Source organism: Musca vetustissima, unplaced genomic scaffold, assembly GCF_032173495.1.
Source record: "Musca vetustissima isolate MV318-11 ecotype Yass unplaced genomic scaffold, APGP_CSIRO_Mvet_v1 utg8445, whole genome shotgun sequence".
Classification (NCBI taxonomy): domain Eukaryota; kingdom Metazoa; phylum Arthropoda; class Insecta; order Diptera; family Muscidae; genus Musca; species Musca vetustissima.
The window spans coordinates 304,920-322,910 of record NW_026881887.1 but is presented as its reverse complement, the minus strand read 5'-3'; positions in this window follow the sequence as shown (position 1 = coordinate 322,910).

Below are 17,991 nucleotides of genomic sequence, written 5' to 3'. Positions count from 1 at the left end.
CAGCCTACCTATGGATCACGAAGCTTAGCAATATCATTCTGTACTTAATTCAGTACCTTATACCAAAATTCGTACAAATCAAAAGATATATAGGGACTTTGGTACACAATTTATCTTAAATCGAACGAAGATATATATGGGAGCTATATCTAAATCTGGACCGATTTTCACGAAACTTGACAGATATCATTCTAGACCTTATTCATTACGCTGTGCCAAATTTCGTGCAAGTCAAAAGATTCCCAGGGACTTTAGTGAACTATTTACCTAAAATCGGGCGAAGCTATATATGGGAGCTATATCTAAATCTGAATAGATTTTCTCAAAACTTATCACACATCATTCTAGACTTAATTCAGTACGCTATATCAAAATTCGTGCAAATCAAAAGATTTCCAGGAACTTTAGTAGAATATTTACCTAAAATCGGGCGAAACTATATATGGGAGCTATATCTAAATCTGGACCGATTTTCACGAAACTTTGCACACATCATTCTAGACTTAATTTAGTACGCTGTGCCAAATTTCGTGCAAGTCAAAAGATTTCCAGGGACTTCAGTGGACTATTTACCTAAAATCGGGCGAAGCTTTATATGGGAGCTATATCTAAATCTGAACCGATTTCCACGAAACTTTGCACACATCATTCTAGACTTGATTTAGTACGCTGTGCCAAATTTCGTACAAATCGAAAGATATATAGGGACTTTGGTACACAATTTACCTTAAATCGGACGAAGATATAAATGGGAGCTATATCTAAACCTGAACCGATTTTCACGAAACTTTGCACACATCATTCTAGACTTAATTTAATACGCTATGCCAAATTTCGTGCAAATCGAAAGATATGTAGTGACTTTGGTACACCATTTACCTTAAATCGGACGGCGCTATATATGGGAGCTATATCTAAATCTGGACCGATTTTCACGAAACTTGGCAGATATCATTCTAGACCTTATTCATTACGCTGTGCCAAATTTCGTGCAAGTCAAAAGATTTCCAGGGACTTTAGTAGAATATTTACCTAAAACCGGGCGAAAATATATATGGGAGCTATATCTAAATCTGATGGATTTTCTCAAAACTTTGCACACATCATTCTAGACTTAATTTAGTACGCTGTGCCAAATTTCGTGTAAATCGAAAGATATATAGGGACTTTGGTACATAATTTACCTTAAATCGGACAAAGATATACATGGGAGCTATATCTAAATCTGAACCGATTTTTCCCAATTACAATAGGGTTCGTCCTTGGGCCAAACAAATGAACTGTGTCAAATCTCATCCAATTCGGATCATAAAGGCGACCTGTACTTTGTTTACAATTTAACATCTACCGTCCGACGGACGGACATGCATAAATCGACTCAGAAAGTGATTCTATGCATATTCTCAAAAGGAACTATGAGTCTATCTCGATTATTTTTGCCTGTTACAAACATATGCACAAATACATAATACGCTGTACCACAGTGTGGTGAAGGGTATAAAAATACCCAACAACCTGGAAATTAACGAGTCCACAAGAAGGCAGACCAGACCAGCCACGAAAACCAGAGTCATCATCGTTTCTTTTTTCCTTCGTTGTATTTTTCCATTTTTTGGGTTGGTCTCACTTGTAGACAAATCAAATGGCGGCTGCTTTTGTTGTTGGCCACTGCGTTGTCGTGCGTTCACTGGACATTCATTACTTATGGTCATCACAGAGAGCGAAAAATAAAGGAATCCACAAAAGAAAAAACAAAAAGCATATCCGAAGCAACAACACTACAATACCAGAGCAGTAACAACAAAGCTGATATCCTTTCTCCTTGCTTCGTGGGTTATTGTTGTTGTTTTGTGGCATGTACACCACGATGATGACAATGAGAAGCAGCGACAATTCTGAGCAACATAACCAACAAGAAATTACGAGAGTTGCAGAAATTGTGTTTTTATTTTTATTACAAACCGAGCTGAACTGCGCACCCGTTAGCGTAACATAACGCAGTAATTATGCCACAAGCTCAAAGTGATGGAACTCTAGAGATGCTTTGGCCAAAAAATTAGCAAATTAGGGTCAGGTTCCTTACAAACATATTGACATAAATATTGAGTTTAAAATGTAGGGGAGATTGGGGCAGATTAGGCAATAAAGTTTTCGATGTGAAGCTCTCATTGTACATTACTAGCTTTAATTCATAGTTATCGAATATCAAAATAATTTTCGAGCGAAGTCATTCTGTTCCTCCCAGAGCCGATTATGTATTCTTTCTGATTGCGTTTGAATTTGATCCTCCAGTGTAGGCAATCATGCCCGCCGTAGAAAAGAAAAACCTTTTTTAAAAAAAAAACAACAACAACAATTCGTTTTATATAAGGTACTAGCGAGGTGCCCGCTACTTCGTATGCGAAAAGGGAATACAAAACAAATAAATAATATTTTATATGAAAATCGTGAATACTGTATAATTTGTTGTACTATAATTCCGAATAACACCTCTATTCCTTCATCTAATATCAAGTATATTTCTATTTAGTACTATTCATACACATATGCACTAATTTCCGAAATCGTTTTCTTATTTCCATTATACAGATTCAAACGTGATCAGAATTCCAATTATATATATTAGGAAATGCCTACAGGTTCTACATTTTGTTTCATTCATCACTTTTCGAAAACACAAGTTCACATTTTCACAAATTGTACAAAATTTAGTACCGATAACCGTACCGCGGAACCGTTTATAAATAAGAATTAAAAAAAACTATCCCCCCAATCTCAGTTCCTTATTCCAACAGTAATCATTATTTCAAATTTTAGGTCTCAAGCTCTATCTGTTACCCAAATGAAAATGGTTTCAAAGTTGGTTCATTTAGTAATATTCGTACACATAAACTCGAATTTCTGTAGTTCAATCCTACACTTAAACAATAATCTACATTCCAAATCTCAGGATTCCAGCACTATCCAGTATCCCAAAATCAAATTGTACCAAATATAGTATCATTTAGAACTTTTGATACTCATAAGTAAAAAATTTCTAAAACAACATCAATCCTACACTCTAACAGTGATCTTAATTTCACCAAAGTCCAAATTGTACCAAATTTAGGTTTTTATTTCATTCTCATAAGTACGAATTTCCAAAACTACCTCAATCTTGCTTTCAAATAGTAATCGTAAGCCCAAATTTAAGAATTTCAGCTCTATCTGTTCACCAAAACCCAAATTGTACAAGTCTTTCGTACCCATGTACAGCACTTTTTCATACCCATATTACAGACGTAAATACTTAATATGGGCCAAAACGGATTGTACCAAATTTATCCGTTGACTCAAATCTAAATTGTACCAAATTTACTACCATCTAGTTCACATAATTACGAAATTTCAAAACTACCTCCATTTCTTAATTCTACATTCCAACATTAGTTTTAATTCCAAATTTCAGGTTTTCATCTGTATGCGTTCACCCAAAATCCAAATAAGTACGAATTTCCTAAACTACCTAAAATCCTATACTCCAACTGTTATTTAATTCCAAAATTCTGGAGTCCAGCTCTATCCCTTCACACATAACGCACACCTTGTACCAAATATAGTACCTTTTAGTACACATAAGTACTATACTTCCATATCTCAAATCTGTACTCTAACAGCAATCATTATTCCAAATTGTAGGATTCCAATCTCTTCGTTCACCCAAAATCCAAATTGTAATAAATTTAGTACATTTCGTACAATTAAGAATTTCCTAAGTTACCTCAATCCTACACTCCAACAGTCATTTTAATTCCCAATTTGAAGACTCCTGTTCTGTAAGTCCACATAAACCCAACTTGCAACAAATTTAGTGCCATTTGGTACTTTTAGTACACATAAGTACGTTTTTTAAATCTACCTCAATCCTGTACTCCAATAGTAGTTCTAATTCCTATTTTTAGAATTGTATTTGGCTTTGGAAGCAATTATTTAAAATAAGGGAGCTATATCTAAATCTGAACCGATTTTCGCGAAACTTAGCACACATCATTTTAGACTCAATTCAGTACACTGTGCATTGGCTTATGTCTGAATTAAAATGTAATTCAATACAACTTTAAGCAAGCTCCCATAAATACCCTACTATAGTAGTCATTGTATTTGCCTTTTCGAAGCAATTATTTAAAAAATTGATTGGATACCGAAAACTCGACCACAATGAAATCCACACCTTGGTACGGACCTAAAAAATATTTGTTTTAAAAAATCCACGCCTCGAAAAAAATAATTTAAATTCCAAATCTATATTAGTAGGGCATTTGAGAGATTTCATCTAAAATTATATATACGTACAACTTAGGTTAGACATTTGACAATAGATCCCGCCGCTATAACCGTCAACGGTGAATTACACGTCACTATCAACATTATTGATAACAACGTTCGCGGTTTTGTCTTTGCTACAACCACAACCAGCCCCATCTAGAGGTTTATGTCTGAATTAAAATGTAATTCAATACAACTTTAAGCGAACTCCCATAAATCCCCTACTATAGTAGTCATTGTATTTGGCTTTGGAAGCAATTATTAAAAAAATTGATTGGGCGCCAAAAATTAAACAATTAAATCCACGCCATGGTACTGTCCTAAAGCTACTACTATTTGGCTTTGGAAGCAATTATTTAAAAATCCACCTTAATTGATTGGACGCCTAAAAGTCGACCACAATTAAATCCACGCCATGGTACGCACCTATAGCATATATATTTTTTAAAAATCCACGCCTTGCTACGGACCTAAAAATATATATTATTTTTTTAATTTGAAAAATTATTGTTTCCAAGTCATCTACTTAGTATTGCATTTTCACCCATTCATATCCTTAATCCTGTCTCGCTGCGGAAACCCAAGATTTTGTGGTTTTTGTGGCAGGGAAAAGTTTTGACAACTGTCAAGGTTTTTGTGCAACGGCGTATTCTCACAAGAGAGTACCTATCTTGGTTTATGGCGTGCCAGCCAGCCAGGCAGGCATATAGGCAAATGTCTACGGCGAACGGTGACGTAGACACACTGACAACACTTGTGGGTCGTATTTCCGAAAATCCTTTTATACACCTTTCTAACTTTGCATCAATGATCCACATTCCAAATTTTAGAATTCTAGCTCTTCCCGTTCGCCTAATACAAAGGATATCCAAAAACCCAGTGGATATACTATCAACTTCTCGGGTCCATGTCCTTCAGGAGTAAATATATACGCCATAGAATACAAATTTTGTTTTTTTTCACACAAAAATCAGGGTGCATTTGACCCGCTAAATATTGACCGATCTTTATAAAAACAGGCATGCTTTTTCATTGGCCCGACCCCTTTCTCCATGTGAAAATTCGCGAAGTTCCGGCTATAATTCCAGCCTCTGGAACGACCAGAAAACAAAACATGGACAAAAATTAAGTATTTGGTCCATTTCATCCCCTAAATATTAACCAATCTTTATCAAAAACAATAGGGGTCTTCATTGGCCAGAACCCATCCTACTTGCAAAATTTCGTGAAGATTGATCCATAACGGTGGCCTGTATCGTGTTTACAAATTATAATGGACAGACGGACGGACGGACACACATGTCTAGATCGACTCAGCTAGTCGAGATATGACGATCGGTATACTTAAAGGTGGGTCTATGACCAATATTTCGCGGCGTTACAAACTTTTGGGGCTGCACAAAGCTATAATACCTTGACAACATAGTTGTGTAGGGTATAAACAGCTATAATACCCTGTCAATGTAGTTGTGTAGGGTATAAAAAGACGTATCTAAGGTAGTGAGTCAAGACATTTAATATATATAGCTTAATTATATGTTTTTTTTTTTTAAACACTGTGCTCCATTTCTTATCGAAAACTCGTAGCATTCTAGCAGAAAATTACTTAAATGTTTCGAAAGGGGATATTTTTTATACTCATTGACTATATGGATTATTATTCAATATTTTATTTATGAGTGGAGATAAATGAACCTTTAGCTAAATGTATCGGTGGGTAGATTAGAGGGGATGAGTTCAGAGCTCTCAAAAACAATTATATTTAAAAAAAAAACAATAAAAATCATACGCTACTAGGCCATAGATAGAGACTAGAAAACCAAACGAACAGTCATACAAATACATTTACAGTTGTAAAAACAAAGTCTGAATGCAGCGCCTGGCCCCCGCCTGCCGGCTGCTGCAGTAGTCAGTATACTATTTTCAATGAAAACAAAAGCAATATATATGTATATATCATCATGATTTGTGCAGATGTGTAGATACACGACATGATATGCATATTTCTCAGGTATTATGTCCACTTCCAAATAAATTCCCTCACAATCCATCTCCATGCTCTCCTTTGGCCCTCCATTCGTGATTTGTGTAAATATATATCTAATTTTTTTTTTCCAATCCATTTGTGTCCTACAGTGCCTGACTGTGATGATGATGATGCAGCTGATGATGATTGGATTTATCGGCAATCGCGGTGGCGGCTGCTGTTCGGCTTTGCAAAATCAAATCAAAACTACACCATATCGACAAGAGAAGAAGAAGCAGAAAAACAGAATGGCTAAATAACCAAATAACCGACCATTAGATATTTAATAAACGAGTAGGTCGTTGATAGATAGATTGCAACGCTAGCTGGCTAAGCAGTCAGTCATACAGGCGGGGAGACAGACATTCGGCCAACTAGCCAGTCAGGCATTCAGTCAGTCAATAGTTGTAGTTGTTTTGCTAGCCGCAGCAGCCAGATTGCAAATGCCCGAGCACACAAATCATTCATACATTCATATAATCAGTGGCGCCCTATAGGTGATATACTTAGTTATGTGATTGGACATATAGGAGGACACCTATAATACCATTTATAGCTCAAAAGACAGAAGGGCAGATAACCTTCTAGACTTACTGCAAGTTTTAATAGACAAAAGACATTTTGCAGGCAGATAACCTTCTAGACAGAAGACCGTGTGCAGGTCTTCAAAGGAAAGAATACCTTCTATAATTCTTTTTTCGAAGAACGAACTTGCACGGGTCTCGTAAATAAAGAAGTAGATATTCTGGAGGATATCTATGAAGAGAAGATCTTCATCAGGTTTTCATGTGTTTTTCTGAAGATTGAAGATCCAGACTTAGGTGGTTTAGATACAGATGTCCCTTCGTAGGCCTTCTATAGTCATATAATTGTCTGCAGACTGAAGATCTTTTAAAAACGACATTTTACAGGTCTTGTAGAACTTTTTTAGACATAGGGCCGCGTTTAGACAGAATATCTTCTACAGGCATTACATAAACAGAAGACCTTCGCAATTTTTCCTTAGGCAGTGCAGATTTTTTCCCTCAGGTATTTTACATACTGATGACCATACTCAGCGCCTTCCATAGGTTCTATACGGAGCGGTAAAATTCTTCAGGTCTACTACAGGCTGAAGAACTTCCTCAAGTCTTCTTCTATAGGCAGAATACCTTCCATAGGTCATCATTGGACAGGAGACATTCCTCAGGTTTGCTACAGACAAAAGACCATCCTAAGGACTTCCGTAACCAGAAGGCCGTCTGCAAGCCTCCTCCAAACAGGGAAGAATACCTTCCATAGCTCATCATTTGGCAGGAGAGCTTCTATAGCTCTGCTGTAGACATATCACCTTCCCCAGGTCTGCTACAGACAGAAAACCTTCCTCAGGACTTCCGTATGCAGAAGGCCGTCTTTAAGTCTCCCGTAGACAGGAAACCTTCCACAAATTCTGGAGGTCTTCTATATGACTTTCTCAGGCCTTCCATAAATAAGTGGTCTTTATGGCAGACAGATATGCTATAGACAAAAGAACTTCCACAAGTCTTTTATAGACCTGTGTCCTTCTACAGATCATTTATTGACAGAGGATTACTTCAGGTCACCAATAGACACCGCCTTCCTCAAGTATTCTATAGACAGAAGGCCATCCTCAAGACTTCTATAAACATAATATTATTTCAGGTCACCCTATAGACAGGTCAAATTCTATTGACCTAAGACCTTCTGCAAGTCTTCCATAGACAGATAATCTTCCTCTGGTCTTCTATAGCGCGTCTTCTCTCTGTGGATCTTCATCGTGTCATCTACAGACAGAACATCCTTTATCAGGGCTTCTATAGAGAGAATACCTTCCTCAGGTCTTCTATAGACGGAATGGCTTCCTTAGGTCATCTTTGGCAAGAGATCTTTCACAAGTCTACTATATACTTCTTCAGGTCTTCTACAGACAAAAACTTCCTCAGGGCTTCACTAAGCTGAAGGCCGACCTCAAGTCTCATCAATTTAGGCAGATAATCTAACACAGGTCTTTCATAGAATGAAAATCTTCCTCAGCTGCCCTATGAACCGAAGATTTTCCAAGAACATTTAGGTCTTACATAAATATATGACCTTTCGCAGGTCGACTGTAAACAGATGACGTTCCACAGGTCTCATAAAGACAGATATGCTATGGGCAAAATAATTTCCACAGGTGTTATAGGTAGACTGTGGCGTTTCTTTATAGACAGATGAGGTCTTCTTTAAACAGATGATTCTACTTATGCCTTCTATACACAGACTTCCGTAAGCAGAAGAACTTTTTAGGTCACATCTGGGCAGTGAACCCTCCACAATTTCTTAATACAGAAGAACTCTACACAAAAGATACCTTCCACAGGTCTTCTATAGCCAAAAGATCTTCCTCTGTAGACAGAAGACCTTCCATGGGTATGCTATAGTCCAAAGAACTTCCACATGTCTTCTATCTACCGGAGAACTTTCTATAAATAGAAGACCTGTGGGCCTTCAACAGATCTTTTGCATATAGCAGACCGATCTATGATCTTCCTCGAGTCTTCTGCAGTGGGAATACCTACCTAAGGTCTTCTATAGAACTTCCTCAGCTGTATTAAAGATAGACGACCTTTCTCGGGTATTCCAAAGTCATAAGACCCTCCACAGATATTCTGTGGAAAGAGGATCTACCACAGAACATCGTACCAATTATAGAAGACATTCTACAGGTCTTTTACAGACAGGATACCTTCTACAGGTCTTCTTTAGACAGAAGCCTTCACAGTAGTTCTTAAGATAAAATATCTTGCTAAGGCCCTTTAAAGACAGAAGTTGATCAGTACTTATACATACAAGTGGTATTACTCAGGTCTTCTGTAGACAGTAGGGCTTCTGCAGAACACCTTCCACAGGCCTTATAGCCACTACAGAACTGAAGATCTGTCTACAGGCGGACTGCCTTCCTTAGGAAGACCTTCCAGAGAACTTTCATGGGACATCTAATGACATAATAACTCCTTCAGATCTTCTATTGTCAAAAGATGTCTCAAGGCTTTTTTAAACCAAGTCAGGTCATCTATATATGTACGACCTGTCATATCATTCATTTGCCTTCGATTCATTGAGGGATTTTCATTGGGGTTTTACAGATTGGCCGAAATGTAGGGTACCTAAAATATCTATCCGCTAGCTATTCCAAACTACAATCCAACAACAATAACTCTCTCTAGATAAAATATTAAAATATCAATACACCAATCATCATCAGCCACCAGAGTCGGACTTTCAATCTGTTCTGACACACACACACGCGGACACTGTCACTCGCACACAATGACCACTGCCACCATTACCTCTTGTGGGGCTGGGTCAGAATCGATTCCTATCGAAATGAAATGGCATGGCCGGGAGTGAAGTGGAGTGGCAGGACAGCGGAGTGTGTATCTGTGTATGTGTCTGTGTGTGTGTGATACATTACGACGTTATGAACTGTCAGTCTTATTTGATTTACGAGTACTTTGAACGAATGCAAATGTTCGAATTGTCACAGTTCGAATATTTTTGTGTTGTTGTTGTTGTTAGAGACACAAGAGTACATAGAGAGAAATTACAAACAGTAACAGCAGCAACAGAAACAACAACTAAAACAACGTCAACGACGACAACGACAACATGACGACATCGCGTATAACCACCAGCCATCATTTCTGCCTTCATTTTTCATTGAAGGCGGCGGGTGTTAATTATAACAGAAAAAAACGAAAGAAAGAAAGAACAGCAACAACAACAACAAAAAGTACAACAACGAGAGCAATAAAATTAGCTGCTGAATTCAATAAACAAAAACTGTGTAGAAAATTATATACAGGCGACGACCATTGTGTACGTATGTATGTACAGAGTAACCCCCTCGTCGGCGTTCGCCTCAAATCATCTTCCGGCTAGTAAAAATAATATTCACATACAAAAAAAAGTTATTCACATTGTTTTGTAGTGAATTGTGAAAAAAGAGTGGTTTCGTATTGTTGTTTTTGTATGATTTTAGTTTTCGAAAACGGGATGAGAACATATCATTTAGTAGTGTTTTGAGATGTATTTAAAAAAAACATCACATTTTTTTATTTTTAATAAGCTAGGGTCAATGACCACCGTATATGAACTAAGTGCTTTGTTTGGTAAAAATGTTCAGGTAGTCTATGGAAGACTTTCTGCAAGTTTTATAGAAGGTTGAAAAACTTTAGGGAATATTTTATAGGGAAAAACTATCTAAAGATCTGCAATAGGCAAAAAAAACTTCCATAGATCTTTAAAAGTTGATCTGTTTGTAGAGGACTTGTAGAATATCTATGGAAGACATATGATATCTTCTCGAAATATTCTACAGAAGAAAACACTCCAAAGATCCGCAACAGGCAGAATGTCGCCTGCTTATAGAAAAACTGTAGAAGATATATGGAAGATTTTCTGCAGGTTTTTTAGAAGGTTGGGAGTAATTTATAGCAGAAAATATTCCAGCGATCTGCTACAGGCAGACGAACTTCCACAAATATGTACATGGTCAACTGTTCATAGAAGGTCTTCTTGCTGATGAAATCCTAAAGAAGGAGTTTTTTACTTTAAAATAGACCTAGGATGATATTTTGGTCCCTAGAAGTATCATCTCCATTATCCTCTACCTAATGAATATTATTTTGCTGAAGAACCCTTAAGGGGACTCCCCCCATTCTCGGGTTCAAAATTTTTGTTGATATAATTCGAATCTACACTGATTAAAGAATGTCTCTACAAAATTTCAAGTGAAAATCTCAAGAACTCTTGAAGATATATCCGATTTATTGTGTCAGCATCAAGTGACGGCTGAAGGGCTTCTCAAACTTAAAACGCGTTTTTCTCTAAACATTTTTTTTGCGAATGGCGGGCACGATAACTCAAAAACTAATAATCCAATCGGTTCCAAATTTTGCAACGTTTCTCTTTTAGTGTATAGCTCTCGTATGAACTAGGATAAAGCCAATCGGTGAAGATCTTCCTTACATTTTAACTTGGTTTTTGGTAAAAAATCGACGATTTTCCAAAAATATTTTTTCAAAGGTCCACCATTTTGTTGATTTTAGAGCGAGGTCAATAATCCTAGTTCATACGAGAGCCAGACATGTACTCTTTCTAACACCAAGAAATCTGCCGTTGGATAGCCCTCTGGATATTTGCAAAAATATTATATATGGTATTCTGTCTCCCTATACATATATTTTTTATTTATTTATTTTTTTTTTGGTAAAGAACCTTTAGAATTTCTTCTACCTGTTGAAGATCTTTCGTCCCTCGAATATCTAAAGAAGGATTTTTGTATATTGAAAATCTGAAGAAACCAGCTGTCTATAGAAGCTTTTCTGTCGTTCGATGATCTTTTAGGGGTTGTTCGTCTTTAGAATACACACAGAAGGTCTTCCGTCTGTAGAATACCTGTAGAAGGTTCTCTATGCTAGAAGGACCATCATTGAAAAATATTATTACACTTCTGTTGGTCTTTGAGAAAATAATCGTTAAAATTTCCCTCTTCTGTAGACCTTTAACAACACTTCTGATAGGGCTTTTAAAAATCGATACTTCGGATAGGTTTTTAAAAATCTATAAACCCCTTCCCCCATTCCAGATTTTATTTTTTTAAAAATTTCAATGGGCTGGTAAATCGATACCAATGCTTGTTAAGGTTTGTAACTTTGCACATATATATTTGAAGATTTAAAAGAGAAGAAAAATTATTTGCAAAAAATGTTTGTTATTGTTGTTGTTTTTTGTAATTAAAAAAATATTTTTGGAAAATCGCCGATTTTTTACCAAAAACCAAGTTAATAAAGATCTTCACCGATTGGTTTTTAGTTCATACGAAAGCTATACACTCACAGAGAAACGCGTAAAAATTTGGAATCGAAATTTTGTAGGGACATTCTTGAATTAGTGTAGATTCGAATTAAATCAAAACAAAAAAAAAATGTTTGACCCCAAAAAAGGGGGGGGGGGGTGGGGTCTCCTTAAAATATACGAATAGGCTTTTAAAATCAAACTCTTTAAAGAACCATGCTTCTGTTGGTCCTTGAAAACATATTCTTTTAAAAATCTACGTTTTTTTTGGTCCTTAAAAAAATCTACACTTCTTTTGGAACTTGAAAAAAATATTCTTTAAAACATCTGCACATCTTTTGGCCCTTGAAAAAATATTTTTAAAAAAATCCAAGCTTTTTTACCCTTGAAAAAAATATTCTTAACAAAAATCCATGCTTCTTTACCCTTGAAAAAAATATTCTTTAAAAAATCCACGCCTTCTTTGGGCTTGAACACATATTCTTTATAAAATCCACGCTTCTATTGGATCGCAGAAAAAATACCTAGAGACAAAAGTCCCTTCATAGACCTTCCATACACAGAAAACCTTCGGCAATATATACAGTAGATCTACTTCAAGCCTTCTTCTATTGAAAAGGCCTTCTACGGAACAGAGACATTTCTCAGGTCTTCTATAGGCAGGCAATCTCCACATGTCTTTTATAGAAAGAAAATCTTCCTCAGCCTTACTTTTATAGACAAAATAGATGGCATTCCTCAGGGCTTCTATATACAGGTATGCTGTAGATGAAGGAATGTCAATAGAACAGAAGACCATCTGCAAGTACAGGGTTGCCCATATTCGACGGACCGATGTTTTTTTTTAATCAAAGAAAAAAGATAAACATTTGGCGGTTGGCAATGTTAATCATTTAATTTGTTCCAAGTAGATTTGTTTACATCAATTTTTGAATATGATATCTCTCAAATGACCGCCTCTGGCGTTGATGACGTATTGTGCCTTTTTTGCTGCATTTTCCATCGTTTTTGCCAACATTTCGGCCGGAATAGTGGCTATTGCTTCACGAATGTTGTCCTTGAGCACTTCTACAGTCCTTGGCTTGTTAACGTAAACCTTTGACTTCAAATATCCCCACAAGAAGAAGTCAGGCGGCGTCAAATCATGCGAACGCGGAGGCCAGTCCAAATCACCACTTTTCGACATCAAACGGCCCGGAAACAAATTCTTCAGAAAATCGATTGTTATGCGACTTGTGTGCGGTGGAGCGCCGTCTTGTTGAAACCAGAACTGCCTCATACGCTTTCGACGAATAATTGGCATCACAAAATTGGTCATCATGTCGCGATAACGCTCCTGGTTGATGGTAACAGCATGGCCATTTTCATTTTGGAAGAAAAACGGCCCAATGACCGTTTTCGCACTAACGCCGTACCAAACTGTGACTTTTTCGTCATGAAGAGACACTTCTTGAATCTCCTGAGGATTTTCAGTGGCGTAAAAACGGCAATTTTGCTTTTTTACGGTCCAAATCAATGTGAAATGGGCTTCATCGGACATGATAATTTTGTTCCAAAATTGCTCGTCATCTTCGGCCATTTCGATGACTCTTTGGGCCCATTCCAATCGACGAGGCTTGTCCGTAGGCAACATTCTATGCGTCAATTGAATTTTGTTCGGGAACAAATGCAAATCAATGCGAATAATCCGTTGTGAAGTGGACCGAGCCATGCCCAACTGCGTTTTTGGGATGTTCTTGGGGACCTCTCAACACTGGCTCGTACGTCAGCGATATTCTCGGCTGATCGCCTTGGTCGACTTTTATATGCCCTCTTCGGATTAGAAAGAGCCTTACCAGTCGAACATTTTTCGTATAAACGCTTAATGGCGTTCTTAGAGGCGCACTTCTCGCATTTGTTAATGTTTTAAAAGCACGTTGAGTTTTCACGATTGTCCTCTTCTGTTGAATGTAAATTTCAACTATTTCAGAGCGTTCGCGTGGCGTGTATTGGTTCATGGTAAAAATCAGCTTGGACTGACGCTTCAAACGCGGTATGTCATTAAACGATGTGACATCTCTGTCAAAAGTTATGGCGTTGCCAGATGGGTCCATCGAATATGGGCAACCCTGTATTCTATAACCAAAATATCTTCCTCAGGTTTTCTATATACTGGATATTTTCTACAGGTCTTCTATATACTGGGTACCCACTATTAGTCTTCTTTAGACCGGATACCTTTAACAGATCTTCTATAGACCGGACACCTTGTACAGGCCTTCCCTAGAAATTATACTTCAAGGCCTTATTTAAAAAATCCACATCTGTGTTGATCCCTGAAAAAATATTCTTTTAAAAGTCCACGCTTCTACTGGTCCTTGAAAAAATATTCTTTTAAAAGTCCACGCTTCTACTGGTCCTTGAAAAAATATTCTTTTAAAAGTCCACGCTTCTACTGGTCCTTGAAAAAATATTCTTTTAAAAGTCCACGCTTCTACTGGTCCTTGAAAAAATATTCTTTTAAAAGTCCACGCTTCTACTGGTCCTTGAAAAAATATTCTTTTAAAAATCCACGTTCTATTGGAAACAATTTCTTTAAAAATCCACGCTTCTGCTGGACCTTGAAAAAATAATCTTTTAAAAATCCACGCTTCTGCTGGACCTTGAAAAAATAATCTTTTAAAAATCCACGCTTCTGCTGGACCTTGAAAAAATAATCTTTTAAAAATCCACGCTTCTGCTGGACCTTGAAAAAATAATCTTTTAAAAATCCACGCTTCTGCTGGACCTTGAAAAAATAATCTTTTAAAAATCCACGCTTCTGCTGGACCTTGAAAAAATGATCTTTTAAAAATCCACGCTTCTGCTGGACCTTAAAAAAATAATCTTTTAAAAATCCACGCTACTGCTGGACCTTGAAAAAATGATCTTTTAAAAATCCACGCTTCTGCTGGACCTTGAAAAAATAATCTTTTAAAAATCCACGCTTCTGCTGGACCTTGAAAAAATAATATTTTAAAAATCCACGCTTCTGCTGGACCTTGAAAAAATAATCTTTTAAAAATCCACGCTTCTGCTGGACCTTGAAAAAATAATCTTTTAAAAATCCACGCTTCTGCTGGACCTTGAAAAAATAATCTTTTAAAAATCCACGCTTCTGCTGGACCTTGAAAAAATAATCTTTTAAAAATCCACGCTTCTGCTGGACCTTGAAAAAATAATCTTTTAAAAATCCACGCTTCTGCTGGACCTTGAAAAAATAATCTTTTAAAAATCCACGCTTCTGCTGGACCTTGAAAAAATAATCTTTTAAAAATCCACGCTTCTGCTGGACCTTGAAAAAATAATCTTTTAAAAATCCACGCTTCTGCTGGACCTTGAAAAAATAATCTTTTAAAAATCCACGCTTCTGCTGGACCTTGAAAAAATAATCTTTTAAAAATCCACGCTTCTGCTGGACCTTGAAAAAATAATCTTTTAAAAATCCACGCTTCTGCTGGACCTTGAAAAAATAATCTTTTAAAAATCCACGCTTCTGCTGGACCTTGAAAAAATAATCTTTTAAAAATCCACGCTTCTGCTGGACCTTGAAAAAATAATCTTTTAAAAATCCACGCTTCTGCTGGACCTTGAAAAAATAATCTTTTAAAAATCCACGCTTCTGCTGGACCTTGAAAAAATAATCTTTTAAAAATCCACGCTTCTGCTGGACCTTGAAAAAATTATCTTTTAAAAATCCACGCTTTTGCTGGACCTTGAAAAAATAATCTTTTAAAAATCCACGCTTCTGCTGGACCTTGAAAAAATAATCTTTTACAAATCCACGCTTATGCTGGACCTTGAAAAAATATTCTTTAAAAATTCCACGCTTCTGCTAGTCTTGAAAAAATATTCTTTAAAAAATCCATGCTTTTGTTGGTACTTGAAAAAATATTCTTTAAAAAAAACCGCGCTTCTTGTGATCCTTGAAAAAAATATTCTTTAAAAAATCCACGCTTCTGCCGGCCCTTCTTTTAAAACTCCACGCTTCTACTGGTCCTTGAACAAATATTCTTCTAAAAATCCACATTTCTGCTAGTCCTCGAAAAATATTATTTAAAAAGGCCACTCTTATTGAATTCCATGAAAAAATATTCGTTAAAAAATCCACGCCTTTGGAAAAATATTCGCCTCAACTGGTCCGGACAAGTTTTTTTAACAAATTCCCGATTCGGATAAATCTTTACAAGAAGATCTGTACGAGATATTTTGGCTTTAGAAGACACGTATGAGAAGACAGACCTATGGATTTTTTCTTACCTCAAATATTCTGCTCCTCTATAAAGCTACCCTCCGCATGGACGGAAAACAACAAAGAGATTATAATTTAATTTTTTTTACAGTCCCCTGTCAGTATATTTTTTTGTTTTTATCACACAATCAATTTTGCAACCAAATCAAAAAAATAAAATGTTTTGTTTTCTCCTTTTTTGGTCTATGAGACATGTGTTTTAACCATAACAACAACAACAAAATTAATATCTATAACAACAATTACTGCAACAACAAAATCATTAAACAACAACAAAAAATACGTGAGCTTTTCAGATGTTGTTGGTTTCGCTATGAAAACGTTGACGCCGTGATTGTTGATTTATCTGTGAGGCATCATATCCCCCACCCTACCTCAAGCTACCTCCTCCTGCCCAGTCACTATGATAATTTAACCATTTCAACTATTGTTATTTGGTGTGCGCGCCGTTTGCGGGTTTCAGGCATTTGATGGTGATCATCATGATCGCACTCTGATCATGATCAGAGAGCAGCACACCAGCACCATTTATATTTTAGTGGGCATAGCTGCTTCTCTCCTCATCCCTCAGGTACGTAGGAGCTGTTAGGTTACTCAGTTAATTGTTAATATTTGATATTTTTTCTCGCTGTTGTTGTTGGATTCATTCGCGCTGTATATTTTTTCATTAGAATTTTGATAATTCGTTTTCTGTATTTAATTTAGTTTTTGTTTTTTTTTCGAAATTAAAAAAATTGCTCAATTGTCTGTTGTTCGCTTTGCTGCTGTTTTGATTTTCATTTGTATTTTGACGATTAGTCATGTTTTTTGTTGTCATTGTTTTGATATCTTGAAATCTCTTTAACATTGTTTTGAAAAAAAATAATGCAAAATGTGTGATCTGTACTGAATGAGACCGGCTATTTATTCATCATGACATAATTTGAAAATATGGGCTACTTTTGTTGTTGTCGTGTGTATGTTTGAAATAAAATAGAAAATCGGCATGTTCTGAGAAATAATTATCATGGGGCTTGATTGAAGACGCAATCATATGTTCCATATAATCACTATGAAATACATATGTATGTGCTCGGAAGATCTTCGGATATTAAACCATATAAGACCTACAATTTACTATAACAATATTAATATTTGAGAATTTTTGAGGATAAAACAAACTCTAAGCGTGAATTTTTAAATCCTTGGACTTTGTTTTTTTCGATTTATCACAACTATCACAAAATTTATCACTATCACCAGACTTGTAAGTGCAAGAGGTGAGTGCACTTCAGAACCGGACCATTTTGGGCGGGTTTCTACAGGTCAATACCCAGGGGTCAGTGACGTTGTCCTATTAAGCGGAATGCGAAACTCCATATCAGTCCCCGATTTACCACATCCATCATTCACCATAGGACATAGTCGAAGAACTGCACTTCAGAACCGGTGAGTGCACATCAGAACCGAATCCATTTTGGCCCGGTTGTCAGGCTCTATATCAGGGATGCACGCCCATGCACTCTAGCGGTCAGCTCAACTCACACGGATTCTTACGCTCATTTGTTTAGTC